Source organism: Rhagoletis pomonella, unplaced genomic scaffold (assembly GCF_013731165.1).
Source record: "Rhagoletis pomonella isolate Grant_MI unplaced genomic scaffold, Rhpom_1.0 Rhpom_scaffold_00005, whole genome shotgun sequence".
NCBI lineage: Eukaryota > Metazoa > Arthropoda > Insecta > Diptera > Tephritidae > Rhagoletis > Rhagoletis pomonella.
Window position 1 is genome coordinate 16272067 of NW_023458559.1, and position 17686 is coordinate 16289752.

General features: G+C 34.0%; 1 protein-coding gene across 1 annotated transcript in view; it reads left to right on the forward strand.

The window, feature by feature from the left end:
- The first annotated feature begins 385 nt into the window (after positions 1-385).
- LOC118738737 (histidine-rich glycoprotein-like) overlaps positions 386-17686 on the forward strand; it is a 108459-nt gene continuing 91158 nt past the window's right edge. The window contains exons 1-3 of the mRNA XM_036469669.1: positions 386-1108; positions 13103-13247; positions 14476-15261. The gene's annotated coding sequence lies outside the window, so the exon portion shown is untranslated. The remainder of the gene's footprint in view (positions 1109-13102; positions 13248-14475; positions 15262-17686) is intronic.

Here is a 17686-nt window from a genome sequence, read left to right on the forward strand (position 1 = left end):
TGTTGAACAAACTCATACAATCGCATACACATACGCATATACGTACATACATATGTATGGAGTAATGGGGCTAGTGCTCACATTCGCATTTTCAATTCGCAAATCCAACTTCGCAAACTCGTATCCACACACTTTCGTCATCGACGTCGTCGGAAATGTGGTTGCCGTCGTCGTCGTCCAATACCATCCCCACTGCCACCAAATACAACAACCAGTGTGCAACTCCAGCGCCATTGCCATATCCCTAAACATACTGTCTCATTGGTTGTTTTTGTTATTCTCTATGTTGTTGTAGTTGTTGTGTTGTACTACCTCGCACTCGTACTGGAGTGCTGAACTGTATTGGATTGGATTCGGATTTTTTGCGTATCTGTGAAATTGTTTGGCCCGTGTCGTTTGTTTCTCTTTCAATTTTTTCTTCGATTTTATTCAAAGCATTTGCAGTGTTGTTGTTGTGTGCCTCATTCGGTTCTTTGGCGCTCTTCTCGCTTTAGTCAAATGTCCACAAAAGTTCAACTCAGTTGTGTGACTTTTTCAATTGGCTCCAGTTTCACACGGCGGTTTCGAAAACGTGGCCGACGCGAATTTGATCTTTTGACGCTTTTCGTTGGCGTTGTTTGTTTGTGAGTGCGATAATGCGAAACCCCTGCCGCATAAAAACAAGTGGAACAAAACAATGATTATGGAAAATTGTTTAAAGTGCTTGTGGTGTACAAATACATTTGCACTCCAATAAATGCACATTCGTAGAAAATGTTTAAATAAGCCAATGAACAAAATTAACAAGTTATCAGATTGTGTTGTTATGTACACGCTACAAGTACAACAGTATCTGTTAAAACAACAGTGTCAATAAGAAAAGAGCTAAATACTTATTAGAAAATTATACAACTGAGTCCCTTTAAAGTGAATCTGTACAGGAATAGCACTCCATTCCACTTCATATTTCCGCACAGTTCATCCCTTAAAATCCAAACAGACATGAATGTAACAACACCTTAACAGCGTGTGAAATCAGACTCAGTTTGAATGCGTGTTTCACCGTCGGCGTTTACTTATTCGATTATGGTTTGCAATAACAGAAGATAAGCTATAAAAACGTCCATCTGTAAGAATTGCACCAGACATAAAATAAAATTTAGATCGCTAAATATTAAATCCATAATGTCGTTAAACTTACGTTTCGTACGTTTCCATTATGAAATTGATTTGTGGTCTTTGAAATAATCTTGGATGAAATGAAATGACAAAATTTTTCTCTTTGAAGGTAAAATATGTCTTGTAGACATATTATATTTCGTTTGGTTGTGAAAGAGAGACTTAAGTTATTCTTTTAAATGCCCACAGAAATGTGTTCTGTTCTTATGTTTGCCTGTATGTACATCAGGGATGTTGCGGATATTTGCATTCGCATTCGTTATACGAATGATTCTCATCGGCCCTTATTATGAATTGCATTCGATTTCGAAAGTGAAATCCGTATTATAAGCTATGCAATTGTGTCGAAATTTTCGTTGAGTATCGAATCGCTTTCGATGGTGTTGCGAAGAGTTAGAAAATTGTGAAAAATGTATAATTGTGCATTGTGTTTTTTACTTTTTGGCGGCTAGACAAATTATACAATTTTTATTAATTTCATGTAGCTTTAACGCCGTGAATACAAAACCCAAGCTCGAAAGGCGAAAGAAAATCCCAGTACTCAGTTGACACGATGTCTGAGAACAAAATCGTAGAGCTGGTGATAGTTTTAAAATAATTTAAATATATTTGGCTCACAAAGGCCTCTTACATAGTCGGAGTTTATAATAAATCTGTAGACAAATTTCTTAAATATATTTTATGTCAAAATATATTCGAAAGACTACACTTAAACTCTCTTAAACATTTTCTTCTCCTGGCCAGTTTACTAAGCTCTCATCCTCTGTTGACGAATGGTTGAACCAGAACCCGTTGTACTCATTTTTACCACGTTTTTATAAACTCGCTTTCTTTTTTATTTCATTTTAATTTGCACAAATTTACATACATATGTATGTATAAGCACACTATTTAGTTTGTTCGATTTGTAACAAGGCTTCCCAATGGTGAAAAATTGACTATTGTGAACAATCTAAACGAGCGAAATTCACAATAGCACTATTCTTCGTCGAATGAGCGTCATAATACCAAATTAAAATCGTGCACTTTCGACCACAGTCGAAGATCGAATGCAATTCATAACAGGGGCCATCATTTGCCACATTCGCAACGACATTCGCACTCGGATCAAATGATACAAATGTTTTGCGAATGCGAATGTGTACATGGGCAGAGCGCGCAGCTTTAATCTGCCGGATAGCGACCACTAATAACATTTTCCCACGACATCCTAAATTACTTTGTTCGCTCTCCCAATTACGATCGCGAATTACCCCATTCCCACGGGCACATTCTTAATTCGATTTGACAGTTCTCTGTCTCAGTGTTTTGTTTTTGTTTTTCTTCGCTGCAAAATGTAGGTTCTTCCTAAAAATTTATAAGTTTCCGTATTAAATTAGGGATATACACATTGATAAATTTTACTTTTCGTACTCAGAAAATATGCAAGTTTTGATTTGTGAGCTAGTTTCGATAAATTTCCGATAAAAATTAGAGATGGCACCGAAATGTTCGTAATTCGCATGGTAATTGGATCTGAATTACCAATAAATGAGGTAATTCACTCTCAATATTGTGTATGGCGAATTACGTAATTCGAAGGGTAATTAGAGTGCGAATTACGAATGAGATAGCGGACTACGCGATTGGGGTGCCGTGGAAAAGTCGTATAAGCACACAATTGCAGCGTATCCCACACAGTGTGACCGCGGGCTTGTGAAAAATTGTAGCAGAAAAGAGACTTAAAATTTATCAATATGTATCACTTTTTTCATTTAAGTATCAAAGCATCAATAAAACCAATAACACTATGTAACAAGGTTTTTGTCCCTGGGTTGTAATTGTTATTTCCTAGTCAGTTAGGTCCCAAAAGTATAGAAAACAGCTATTGTCGCAAGATAACTTTGCTTTTGTGACCATGGCAGTCGTCATGGCATGACGTCGGACTGGCAAAAAAGCAAGTCAAATCATGTATCCTGACATTCCTTCATCCATGGCTCCAGTTCCACACAGCTCTGACCGCCCCGTTCCTACTCCTCCAGAGAAAGAGCAGGTGTCTTCCTGTGAGAGCCCTGATTCCATGAGTGTGGAAGACAATGAAGGTGAAGGATTTAATTTACTAGCTGATAACAAAAACCCATACTATCCCAACCAAAAGGACATGAATGATTTGATCAGAGATCTTAGTCTAACCAAGTCCGATGCTGAACTTTTGACGTCCAGACTGATGCAGTGGAATTTGCTGGATCCTAGTGTTAAAGTCACATGTCAGAGGAAGCGTCACAAAAGCAAAGTTTCCGAGGAATATTAGGTGGTTTCCATACTTTTAAGGCATAACAGACTAGGAAATAACAATTACATCCCAAGGACTGAGAAATTTTTTTTTTTTGTTACTTAGTGTAATTTTTATGAAAAACCATTTTCCAAAACAATTTAACATTTATTGCACGAGCAAGTAGAAATTATTTCCCGAAAGCGATTTGCGTAATTTCAGTTGTAGTTACACCTTGCAATTTTTATTGCCGAAAGTGATTTCTGCAAATCTGCAAAAAAGACTTTCTGACTGTTTACACGGGAAAGTAGACTTTCGATTTCGCATTTTGACAGCAAAGTGCGCAGAAAAAGAGCTGGCATTGCCACGTTTAACCACACCTTTAGTCTGGTAAACTATGTTTATCAACAGTTGATTTGTAGCATTTTTCCTATAAAAAAAAAATAAATTGTAACAAAAAATTTAAGGAACTTTATTTACTTAAATGCGTTATGCCTTTCGGCAGCGGGCGGATTCAAAATTGGATGAAAACCAGAAAAATTAGGAGTGTACTCGTACGCCCAACTATCTAAAGTTTTAGAAAACTTTTACTGGTTTTGTGTTCTCGTACCCAAAAAACTTGCAAACTAGGGGAAATTGAGAGAGCAAAATGTGAAAGAGAGCTGCAAATTTATGCTGGAAAAATTTTTCCCAGCTAAAACTTGAAAGTAAGAAAATCAGCTGATAACAAACACATGTTTGTAAATAAACAAAAAAATATATGGGATTTTGAGTTATTTATTGCAAATTTTATTATTAATGCTAGTGAAAGTGAAAGTAAATTTAATATGCACAACGTTTGTTGCGTTTATTTTTCGCTAATTTGCTAGTTTGTTTACTTTAGTGTGTGCTGACTATAGATGCCGTATGACATTTTTCGTTTGTACTATAATTTAAATATACCAAAATAGATTTAAATGCAGCATGCTGAAATGTTGTTTTGCTGAAGTTTTCGGTTTTGGTAGGTTGATTGTTGAAATCAAAATTTTATAATTTATATATGTATATATATATATATTTATATCTATTACATTGTTTTTGGATCAATGATGACTGTTTGGAGGAGATACTCTTGTTTTTGAATGCGTCACCATGTGATATCACAAATAATTATGAGAAAAATAACTTATTCATTCCGATATAATTAATTTGTACTTCAAAAAGGTTTTTCTTATCGAAAACTATTCAATTGTATAAAATGCGAAATCGGGGGAAATGTACCAAACAGAAAATAAATTGCCAAATTAATCACCAGTGGCAACTGTGCAAGTGATCAGCTGTTTCGAAGGTTGCAAGTTTTTGCAAATTTCGCGTTCTCGTACTTCTGTTGATATTTCGTCTCTTTGCGAGCGAATGCTGCTAAATTCTCAGAACTTTTTCTGCTGGAGAATTTTGTCCTCTCAATACGAGTACATTATTATCAAGCTTCCACCACGATAATTCGGTAACCGATAAACTGATACTAAAGTAATGTGACACTAACAAAATATTTAAAAATTTACCGCAAAACTCCACAGGCAAACACCGATGGCTGTCAATTTGACGAGCAGTATGATTGCAAGTTTATGTGTGTAGGCACTTTGATGTCTTGATATGTATAAGCGTTCGCCGCATGACGCCACCAGACAACATTCTCTCAATTTCGGTGTTTAAAAACATTTCAATCTCAAAAAAACTTGCTGAATAAAGGCCTGTATGCAGCTCTCAAGAAAAGCAGAAACTCCATATAAAATGACGTACCTTGTACGAAATTTTCTTGAGTCAAATTTCCTCAAGGCAGTACGCAGTTCTTAAGGAATTTGCTACGCTTTCTACTACGGTTTTCAAAAGTTTTTTGTGAAAAAAGAGCACAAGGCAACCCAGGTTTGCAACAGAAATATATGCCCGTTCCATTATTTCTTGAGGAAAGAGTGAGGCAACAGGCTGTGAAGTATCAAAAATGTCAAAATTCCTTGGACACACAAACGAAATAATGGCAAATTTTTCTTGACCGTTTTCTTGAGAGCTGCATACAGGGCATAAGTTCCTAAAACGTTATCATATATAATCCAATAGGGTACAGATTCTTATTTTGATTTATTATTAATATTTCATCGAAGTTACCACCAGCAAAAAAAAATCAAAAAATCCGCGGTAAGTGCTAGGTACTTTAAATTTTTACTTTATTATACTAAAATTTTAAATTTCTAAAGATGCTGATTAAAAAGTTAAAAATATTGCTGAAAATTTTAAATTGTATATTTTAAGTAATCAGCTCTATTTTCATAAAAAAGAGTAAACATTTAATTAACTAAAGAAAAATTGCCAAAACTTGCTAAAATGTCGCGTCTCAGTTTATATTTGGGTCACTGTATATGAGCTTAAAATAAAAATCATTGAAATCAGCCCAGTATTTGAAGACGTTTCGGATTAGAAAAAATTGTCTTTCAATTGTATATATGTAACACAGTTGGATATGAAAAATTTATCCAAGATGAGGCTACCCATTTCTAATAGATTTTGGGTCGCAAAATTTGTAAAACTGGAAACTTATATATGTATACAAATCAGGGTTGATGCGAATATTTGCATTCGCAACCGCGGATCTTCCGCATTAATTTTAACATTCGCATTCGCAAAAATCAATGCGGATCTTTTGCGAATGCGAATATTGAAGGGACCGAAAATTACAGTTATTTTTTTACGAGTTAAACTTGGCCAAATATTTTTTATTCCGAAATGAAAGTACTTTCCGGATAATAAACAAACCACTTATCCAAATTAAACAAGTTTTGTATCCAATGAAAGAGTTTAAGTCCTCTTTAAGCCTTAAAACTGAAATGTCTAAACGAGGAAAGCCACACATTGAAAAATATTTCAATGTTAATTAATTACTAAAGGACTGCAAATGTTGAACTATAAAATATAGCAACATGTGTCACGTCATGCAAGTGCCAGTTAATATTATGTCGCTCATACATGTTTCTCAATAACATATGAAGACACTGTCGAATAATTGAAATCAAATCATGCATCAAATCTATGTATGTCAACACAAGCAACACATGAGACACATGCGACATAGTCAGCATTATTAATTACATTTTATATACGGGAAGAGATTTTGTTAATTTTTTTAAGCACCTATTATAGTAAAATGAATTAAAGAATTGTCTACTTAAAACCCTGTATACATTTTCATCCAAGGCAGGATCAAACAGTATTAAAATTATGCTACAGAAGCACAACAGGGAACAACAGCTTAGCTAAGTAGCAACGACATGCTAAAACAGAACGTTTGAGATAGAATGACATGGCTTAACACCTTGTTTGAGTTGGCATGACATAACAATGCATGAAATTTTTGAAAAAGACATTTTTACAGAAAATATTGAATTTTGCAGTTCTTTATTAATTACCATAAAACAAACATTGGGTCAGGTATGTTTTTACATGCATTTCTTCAGTATTAAGTTATAAAAATTATAAATAGAAATGGTAACCTTCATTCGTTATTTCTGTTTAAAAGCTATTTCAGTCCTCTTTCATATAATACCAAATTTGTTTAATTTGGATAAGCGGTTTGTTTATTATCCGGATAGGACGTTTATTTCGGAATAAAATATATTAGGCCAAATTTAACTCGGAACAAATAACTGTTATTTTCGGTCCCTGGAATATTGTGCAAGTCACAGAAGAAAGCATAACAAAAACTAAAGTCGAAAAACTCTGATGACGTGACAAGTTCTCCAAATTACGGAACAACCAAAAGAATGAGAATGAAGAATTATTTGGAAAAAAACGATGTTTAAAGAACGATTGTGCCATGATGCTAGATTGTAAAGATGAAAGTCAGGAGGATACATCCGACATCTCAAAAAGTAATTATTGCACCGCAATAAAAATAAATAAATATAACTGAAAGTCCTCTCAACTGGTGCAGTGTAAATCGAAAAGAATTTACAATTTTGCCAAGTTTAAAGTTTTTCAAGTTTGTCGCCTTGAGCGAGTTGTTATATAGTGGCGCAGGTTTGATTTACGACCCTTTAAAAAGTTTTTATTAAGTACAATGTTCCAATTTTTAAATTGAAGTACTAAAAAAACATTCAGTCTTATCATGAGTTTAATTTTCCCCGAACCGGTTCACTTTTCACTTTTGGTTTTCATGTATATATTTACTATGGGCGGAATACAAATTTTCGGGTGAATTTTTTTCGGGCAAAACTGAGGATAAGGCAGATTATTCAAAACTATTAACCTTTCCATTTTTTATTTACCTAATCACCTAATTTACCCACCTAAATTATTTCTTAAAAATACATGACATCCGCATTCGCATCTGCATCCGCGGATGTTGCTTTTAAAAATCCACATCCGCATTCGCATCCGCGGATGTCTAAAATTCCACATTCGCAACATCCCTAATACAAATGTTAAGAAAATATTGCAAATAGCAAAATCGGCTAAAATTGGCTATTTTTTTGCTTATCGCCTAACAAATCGGCTGCCGGCTAAACCGAATTTTCTCCGGCTGTTTGCTTTCGCAACCGGCTAAATCGGAAAACGGTTGAAATGGCAACACTGGTGGTTATTCTGCAAACTCTCATGAATGTAGAAAATTTCAAAATTTTCAATGTTAAAAAACTACCTTGTTCCTTGAGAGTGATTCCTTGTTTACTATCTCCACATTTTTCGAACCACGATACATTTTTCAGTGATATTGTGAAAGATAAAGTCAACCCTAATATTGTTTGATTGGCTCAGGCGCTAAACGGTTAAGTAGTATAACAAGTAACATTGTTGGCCCTTCTCCAAGTACTGCTAAAAGTTTTATAAGCAACCTAGAAGGAATTTTACATTCCCCCAGCGAAAGCGAAGGCTCGGATGTAGAATATGGAGACATTAAAAAATGTGAAGTTAAAGCTCAATTGAAGGCCTGTCTTAAAAAAAAACTAGCACATCTCGGTGAAAATCTTCTCGATGGGAGAAAAACTAAACTAAAATACGACAAATTGACAGATCTGGCCCGCAAATATTTGAGCGATCCACCTGCCAGCGTTCCCAGTGAGCAATTGTTCAGTGCAGCCGGCCTTATATTCGAGCCTCTAAGAAATCGCCACATGGGAGAAAAGGCAGCAAAATTAATTTTTATGAAATATAATATGCCCCTTTTGAACACTGACTACTAGATTAAAACACTGTAGAGGTTAAGCACCGGTTCAATGTTCTAATAATTTACAAAGCTTAGCTTTTTTAATGCTATTCCTAAGATTCGCATTCTCATTCGCACATGTATTTTTAAGAAATAATTTAGGTGGGTAAATTAGGTGATTTAGGTAAATAACAAATGGAAAGGTTAATAATTTTTAATAATCTTCCTTATCCTGAGTTTTGCCCGAAAAAAAATTCCCCCGAAAATTTGTATTCCGCCCATAGTAAATATGTACATGAAAAGTGAACCACTTCGGGGAAAATTAAACTCATGATAAGTTTTAATATTTTTTTTGTACTTGAATTTAAAAATTGGAACATTGTACTTAATAAAAACTTTTTAAAGGGTCGTAAATCAAACCTGCGCCACTATATATGTAACTACTCGCTCGAGGCGACAAACTTGAAACTCGGCAAAATTGTAAATTCTTTTCGATTGACTCTGCACCAGTTGAGAGGACTTTCAGTTATATTTATTTATTTTTATTGCGGTGCAATAATTACTTTTTGAGAATTTCATCGGGGCTGCAAATGTCGGATGTATCCTCCTGACTTTCATCTTCACAATCTAGCATCATGGCACAATCGTTGTTTAAACACCGTTTTTTTCGAAATAATTCTTCATTCTCATTCTTTTGGTTATTTCGGAATTTGTCACGTCATCAGCGTTCTTCGATTTTAGTTTTTATAACTCATTTTTAATGCTTTCTTATGTGACTGGTTAGATATATATCTGTGCACTTGCACAATATTCCAGGGACCGAAAGTAACAGTTATTTTTTTCCGAGTTAAATTTGGCCTAATATTTTTTATTCCGAAATAAATGTCCTATCCGGATGATAATAAAGAAACCGCTTTTCCAAATTAAACAAGTTTGGTCTCATATGAAAGAGGACTGAAATAGCTTTTAAACAGAAATAACGAATGAAGGTTACCACCTCTAGTTATATTTTTTATAACTTAATACTAAAGAAATTCACGTAAATATATACCTTACCCAATGTTTGTTCTGTGGTAATTAATTAACATTTTTTATTGAAATATTTTTCAATGTGTGGCTTTCCTCTTTTAGACATTTCAGTTTTAAAGCTACTCAAGTCCTCTTTCATTGGATGCCAAACTTGTTTAATTTTGATAAGCGGTTTGTTTATTATCCGGAAAGTACTTTTATTTCGGAATAAAAAATACTTGGCCAAGTTTAACTCGGAAAAAAATAACTGTAATTTTCGGTCCTTTCAATATTCGCATTCGCAAAAAATCCGCATTTATTTTTGCGAATGCGAAAGCGAATGCGAATGTTAAAATTAATGCGGAAGCTCCGCGGTTGCGAATGCGAATATTCGGAACAACCCTGCTAGACACATATCGCACACGACAGGAACTGTAACAGTTACAACTTCTATCATTAAAACCGCTCTTCAGTAATTATTTTTAAACTTTTTTTAATTAATCCTTAAATAACAGTTATTTCTGATTGTTATTTTATAAATGCGAAATAACAGTTACTTTTGGTATTTATTTAAATAATCTGCAAATAACAGTGATTTATGATGTGGGTGTCTCTCCGCATGCCGGACATTCATTTGGTACATATGCGTTTAGTCTGCTCAGGTATGAGTTTAACCTGCTGCATGAGCCAGAGCGAAGTTGGGCTATTGTGGTTCTAGTCTCCCAAGGCAGATGAAGCTACGTCTCGTCAATGTCCGGTGGTTGTGAACGTAGAACGGATTTCATAGGTCTGGAGTCTACATAACTCGAGACTGACTCCCTGCGAATGCCGTTCAGGGCCTGTCGATATGCTGACGTGTCCAGAGGTTGTTTAATGAACCTCTGGACTTCGTCCGTCAGTTCGTAGAGATGCCTCCTGACGTGCTTGGGCGAGGACTCTTCTGCAAGCAGTTTATTTATGATGGGATGTCTCTCCGCATGCCGGACATTCATTTGGTACATATGCGTTTATTCTGCTCAGGTATGAGTTTAACCTGCTGCAGTAGCCAGAGCGAAGTTGGGCTATTGTGGGTCTAGTCTCCCAAGGCAGATGAAGCTACGTTTCGTCAATGTCCGGTGGTTGTGCACCTAGAACGGATTTCATAGGTCTGGAGTCTACATAACTTGAGACTGACTCCCTGTGAATGCCGTTCAGGGCCTGTCGATAAGCTGACGGGTCCAGAGGTTGTTTAATGAACCTCTGGACTTCGTCCGTCAGTTCGTAGAGATGCCTCCTGACGTGCTTGGGCGAGGACTCTTCTGCAAGCAGTTGCCCATTTGGGTGGCCTCCCAACAAGGAACTGCTTGCAGAGCATTGTATTGTGCTCCTTGATCGGGAGCAATTTCGCCTCGTCGTGTAGGTGGTGTTCAGGCGACATCAGAAGGCATCCAGTCGCTGTCCGTAGTGCGGTCTTTTGAGTCGTCTGCAGCTTCATTCATTGTGTCCTACTAGTCCCCGGCGACCACAGTGGTGCTGCGTAATTTATCTTTTTGGTATTAATTGGGTTGAATCTGTACGTTCCATCTGGGTTCCGATTTTTGAGTTATGCCTCGTTTGAAGATGATGTGCAATATGTACTGTATGTATTTTCGAACAGGGAAAGCTTACCTTATAATTTTTTAATTGCAAATGTAGAAAGAATATAGAATTTCCATAAAATCCATTCCTTCGTTGTTATTAGAATATGAAATCTTATAATTTTTTTTTTAATCTGAAATGAGGAAACCTGATAAATATCTGTTATGAAAAAAGCATAAGCTGAAGATGAATTAATCGCTTCTCCGCTGTGTACGGGAATATAAGTGGATCCTTTACATGTGAAAGTAGATGTGGTACACAGCAGGTCACGCTAGTGATTTCGCACACCTATATCTAAGGTGCGATCAACTCAAAAAAAATTGTATGGCGATTTTTTGCATAAATCAAATGCGATGATTATATACATTAACTAAACAACTACTGTTATACCTGTTTTTGTATTAATTGCACTGAATCTGTAAAATCCACAAGCAGTTATATTTCACTCTATGAATTTTGAGTTAACGCACTTTAAATCTAAGTGTGCGATATCACACCCTCTGGCTAAAGTGTTACTCTCTACCAAGAATGATAGAATACAAGATTGCGCCGATCAGAGAGGATTTTTGAGAATAACTTTTGTGTGACGTCACACTGGTGCAACTGCGAGAGAGAAATGCCAAAACGTGAGCAAGAATGCAAGAAGAAGAAAAAATGTTGCAAGGAAAACGTAAACAAGTTGCACCAGTGTGACGTCATGCAAACAACGATTCTGTCAAATTCGTTAAGAGAGGAATACCGGTCCGAGATCGGCGCAACCTTTGTTTTCTCTCAATCGTGGCTCTCTACATTACCTATACAGAGTTGCAGTCAACGCTACTTAACGTTAGCTTTGGTGAATTCCTACCGCAACGCATTACCCATAGAACAAAATAAACTTTGCACAATCTTCATTTTCCTATATTGATAAGAATGTTGAATTCCCTCGTCTCGGGAAGGTACATGACAAAAATTAGCTTCCCAACTTGTTCTCTTCTGTTTCTTCAAAATTTGTGAAAAAAGTACGGTTGCCACTTGTTAGAAAAATAGCCAACGAAAATCTGAAGAAAAAACAACGAAATTTGTTATCCACTTAAATATCGAGTAAAAACTGCCAAACTTATTACAAAAACCAAAAATTCAACAATTTTAATGAGCCCGGCCCGGTTTTTTTTATGCAAATTTTGTGGACAACATTTACATTTTGGTAGAAGTTATAGCGGCTATTTCGGAAAACAAAAATTGTTGAAATACTTGTGCGTAAAATCACATTTTTACTTTTTATATGTGCATATAAAACATTAAAAATAGGAATTTGAAAAATTCATTTATTAATTTTTGCATTCAGTATGCAATAATGCTTTTTGTAAAGAAAAAGTTTGCTAATTTCTAATCAAAAAAAAAAAAAACAAGCAAACCAAAGAAAAAAACTAGCAAACATCCAAATTAGAAAAAATAAAAGGAAAACAACCAAGTTTGGTTAGCAACAACCAACAGTGGCAACCGTGGAAAAAAGCACTATCAAGGGACAAGCATTGAAATAAAGGACTAAATAGATTTTTAGAAAAATAAATAAAGTCAAAGGACAGCATTATGAGAAAAAATACTGTCCTATGAAATAAAGTACGGATGGTCACCGTACATATACTACACACTTTAGTATTCCACAAATATAACTTTCTTTTCTTAATTTCAAATACTGAAAATATTGAACGTTTATAAATGAAGGCCTTTATTATTACTTTTCTAGCATGCGAAAAGTCATTTATGAAGTATTGAAGCTTGTCAGTTTCACTCATAAAATTCAGATTTAAAGTTAATAAAATTTGTAAATCAAGTAATCGACAAAGTCTAAAATAAAGTGGTTTTGGAAAGCACAACTAAAATAATCAATTAAAATTTGAATATATTACTTCCAGAAACAATATAGGCTATTAGTGGAACACAAGAACATTTAAACATAAAAATAAGAGTGACACAATGAAAAGATGAAAACAAATAATGACGTACTTTTGTCAGTGAAGCGAGCCGAAGAATGAAACTCATATTCAGATACGCATTATAGTATGTACATTAGGGTGGTCCGAAATAAGTAAAGTCGGAATTTTAATGCTCTCACCCCCTAGGATTGTTATATATCGAGATTGAAAGATTGATTTTCAAGAATTCTATACCAATTCTACGAAAAGTTGTTTTTTTATCCATATAAAATACATGGAAAACTTTGAGCACTGAGCGACCTCTAAATATTTTTTGATTTCAAAATAAAAAAAATAAATAATATAAAAAAACTTTTTAATATACAACGCTTTTTTAAATGGACCAAAAAGTAGAAAATAATATTTCTCAGTCCCATAGAATTTGTTTTGAAATTTTAGCAAAAGTCATTATAAACAATCTATGAAATTGAAAATGAAAAACGTGGAGCGCATGCAATACAAAGCATTCGATTTAATTGACAATAGTCAAACTACATAACGTAAACCTAAAATTTCTACAGCGAAAGTAGAACTTTGAAATCGATTTTAAGCGGTCGTTATTCATATACCCACATACATACATACATATATTACTTTTCATATCAATTCAAGTGTATTACATGCGCCCCACGCTTTTCATTTTCAATTTCATAGATTATTTATAATGACTTTTGCTAAAATTTCAAAATCAAAAGTTATCAAAACAAATTCTATGGGACTGAGAAATATTATTTTCTACTTTTTAGTCCATTTATAAAAGCGTTGTATATTAAAAAGTTTTTTATATTATTTATTTTCTACTTTTTAGTCCTGTCTGAATAAAATTTTGCAATAGATATTAAAATAATTCAACGATATTAATAGAAAGGTGCACACACATGCATTTACATATGTATGTACATACAAACGAGCACCAATTAATTTTATTTAAAGAAATGGCGTGTCGTCTATTTCCGCTGTAGCAAACGTAGTACATAGGGCGACATCTAGATGTCATCTACCTCGCCCTATTCACTACAGCTGTGGCCCTATGCACTATGCTTTTTTATAGGAACTTTTCAAAGCTTTGCTTTGGTGTCGGACACACAACATTGAAAGTTTCTGGATCCACAACATTGAAAGTTTCTGGACCCACAACATTGCAAGTTGATAAAAGCGTTGTAAAAAGAGGGGTATGTTCGGTATAGAACAATCTTAGGGGGTGGGAGCATAAAAATTCCGACTTAACTTTTTTTTTTACATAAATTTTTGGACCACCCTAATGTGCATACATACATATGTACCAACATACTTGAATTGTTTAATTTGTGAAGGTGAAAAAAGCATAAATACGTAAAAACTAATCATAAAAAAGTGAAATAAAAAGTTTAAAAACCACAATAACAATAAATTTTGAACGCACGACCATACAACCAAAGCTACTATGTACACATATGTATGTCCATAAGTACGTGAAATACATTGAGGAGGCAAAATTAAGTAAATGCCATAATAACATGGTTCGAAAGCCTTTTGTTGGTAGAAAAAATTTGAATTTGTTGCTTGAAGTATTGTCTTTGTGATTATATGTTTGTTGTGAAAAAAATACAAGCGCAGAACTAAACTCTTTGGAAGTCAAAATAGCCGCATCATAGCAGAAATAGGGTCGGTGTGTCAAATTGGGCACACATCAAGTGTACAATAACAACAAAGCCACTATTTGAATCGGCAACAGTTGAAAAAATGTAGTTGGAATCGTGGAATTCCCGACATACAATTTGAGTCAAAACCGATTTCGAGTTTATTACTCTTCATATGAACGGTGTTAAAAGGTAGAAAATTTCATATGTACACACGCACATAAAAACATACATATGTATGTACATATCTATGTATGAAGCAAAATAATCAGCGTCTGATGTGTGGAAGGTATTGCGATTGTAAAAACATTTTGTGGTTCAATAATTTCAATTCTCTCAAAAGAGGTATCGGATTGTTAAAATTAGTAAACTTGTAGCTCCGAAAAAGTGACCATAAACATTTTACAACGGAACGTCGAACGAAATTTGACTTTACTACAGAAATATCACATATTTGATGGAAATGACTAAAATATTAAGGTAAGTACAAACTGCTAAGGCAATTCCGTTTCATTATTAATTAATTGGTAACGCTAGTGGATCGTCAGTTTTTAAATAAAAATGGTTAATGAGTTATTATTTATAATAATTACATTTTTAGCATCTTTTCTATTAAACCCACCTTTGAAAGCCCGTTTTATAAGAATACTAGGGTTCAATCGATACAAATAAATACTCGATACTTTTCTTTTGATCCCAAGTATTTTTTTACTCGATACCCTTTTGTTCGTTATCGGGTAAGTATCGAAAAAAAAGTACTTGGTATCGAAAGAGTAATTTCTACTACTTTTATCATTGCAACGGCAACTCATCAAATGACGCCCGTTATTGGAGTTTTCGCGAAAAGTGCGCCATGTAGTAGAGAAAGTAGAAATCGCTTGTCTGGAAAGCATTTAGAAAAGTTGTTGTTTCTTGGCAGTGTACCCCAAAACCAATTTTTTCATAAATATTTTGTGAATAATATACTTATATGAAGTAATTATAACTAATATTGTTCCTCAGCAATGTACCAAAAGAAAAAATAATTTTTTTTCATAAATAGTTTGTAAATGATGCAGTGCGCTGTATACTTATAGGGGTGACCTTATGACCATGGTGACCAAATTAATTTTAGTTACTTTTTTTATAAAAAATATAGTTCATTCTATGACAAAACCATGTAAAACCAACTTTCAAATTTTGTACAAAAATGAAAAGAAAATTAAAGTTTCACCAAAATTAAACACCTTTTATTCAGAATAAAAAGTGTTGAATTTTGATGAAAACGTACTAGCGCAAAAGAGAAGGCACAAGATGTTCCTTCTTATTCTTTACGTTCTTTGATGAATCTTTGTTGATTTGCTTTTAATTTTTTTAATTAAAAAAGTGAATAAAACTAGTTTGAAAATAAAAACAAAAATAAAAATCTGAAACTTATCCATATTCTATACAATCATATGACGGAACAAATTATAACCAATACTGTTCCTTGGTAATGTGCCACAAATATTAATTAATAATTATTTTGTATTCTTACTAAATAACTTACATATATACGTTTTCTATACCTGCAACTTTATTGGCTTTTTACATACAATGTTTTAAACCATGATAAGACGTAATCATACGACCTTTTACAACAAAAAAGGGAAGTATCTCTCGAAAGAGAAGATGAAAACAATTCAAGTAAGTACTCAATACTTTGCCGATACTGAGTAGGTATCGGTACTTTCAGTCTTTTGAGTACAAGTACTCATTAGAGTGATACCTTAGTGGTATCGATTGAACCCTAAAGAATACAAAACCTTTTCAACATACCTTTAATTGGCAGTGACTTGAAAGGATCATCAGCCTCGATTGATTTTAATGTATGTACATATGTAATTCAGTTTATTGGCTCAAAACAAAAGTCGTATGTTTACATACCCGATAATTAGAAACGATTTTCTTTTACAAGTTTTGACCATCTATTTTTATAAATTAGTTTATTGTGGATAGTTTGAATTAGCTCAAAAATCTCGTTGATTTTTGAGAAAATTTTTTTAGCGGTGTTGCTCATTTTCTCCCCTACAAGAAAATTTCGAACATGCTTTGTATGGAAGAAAACCCTTAACATAGTCAGCGAAAAAAATCTCAAAAATCAACGAGATTTTGGAGCTAATTCAAACTTGCACTTTATTATACTAAAATTGAATGGGCTATGAAACTACATCCTCGAAAAAAGTCTTGGAAATTTTGGTGACTATTTTTTTAACTTCGTCGAATTATTATAAATCTTGTACAAGGTTTAAATCTTTGTGTTATATGCTTTTCGTTGTAGCATGCACTATATTTTCTTAAAAAATAAATTATAACTAATAAATAAAACTATATGGGCAAAACTTGTAAGAGAAAATCGTTTCTAATTATCGGGCCACCAGTGTACGCTAGTGTTGCCAGATTTTTTTCCCAGTCATACGGGACAATCCCATAATTTGTCCCAAAAATACGGGATTTATAAAATTTAACGGGACAAATGAGAAATGAAGGATTTTCTTTAAAAGCCCAACTATTAAAGCCCATATATTAACAAAGGTGATCCATTTAAACGAAGTAATGTTCAGATCGTGAAAACAATTTTTATTTTATACAAAAATATGTATGTGCGGATACATCGTCGCCTGGGTAAAAGATTGTCGTATGTTGATTTCGGCAGGTTGTGGGAAATCGCAATTGAAGTTTGGAATGCAATTTCTCAAAAACGCGAGGATAGAATTTCTCCAAAGTCTCTGAAAATGTTACTAGTTCGCTAAATTCTTATATTATTTAATTTTTAATGTTTATTGTTAATTAGTTTTGGGTATATGAGAGATTTTCTTTGGTAAAATTTTGTCGTAAGCGTCATTTGTCCACAAATTGGCTGCCACATTGTATGAAATACGACAAA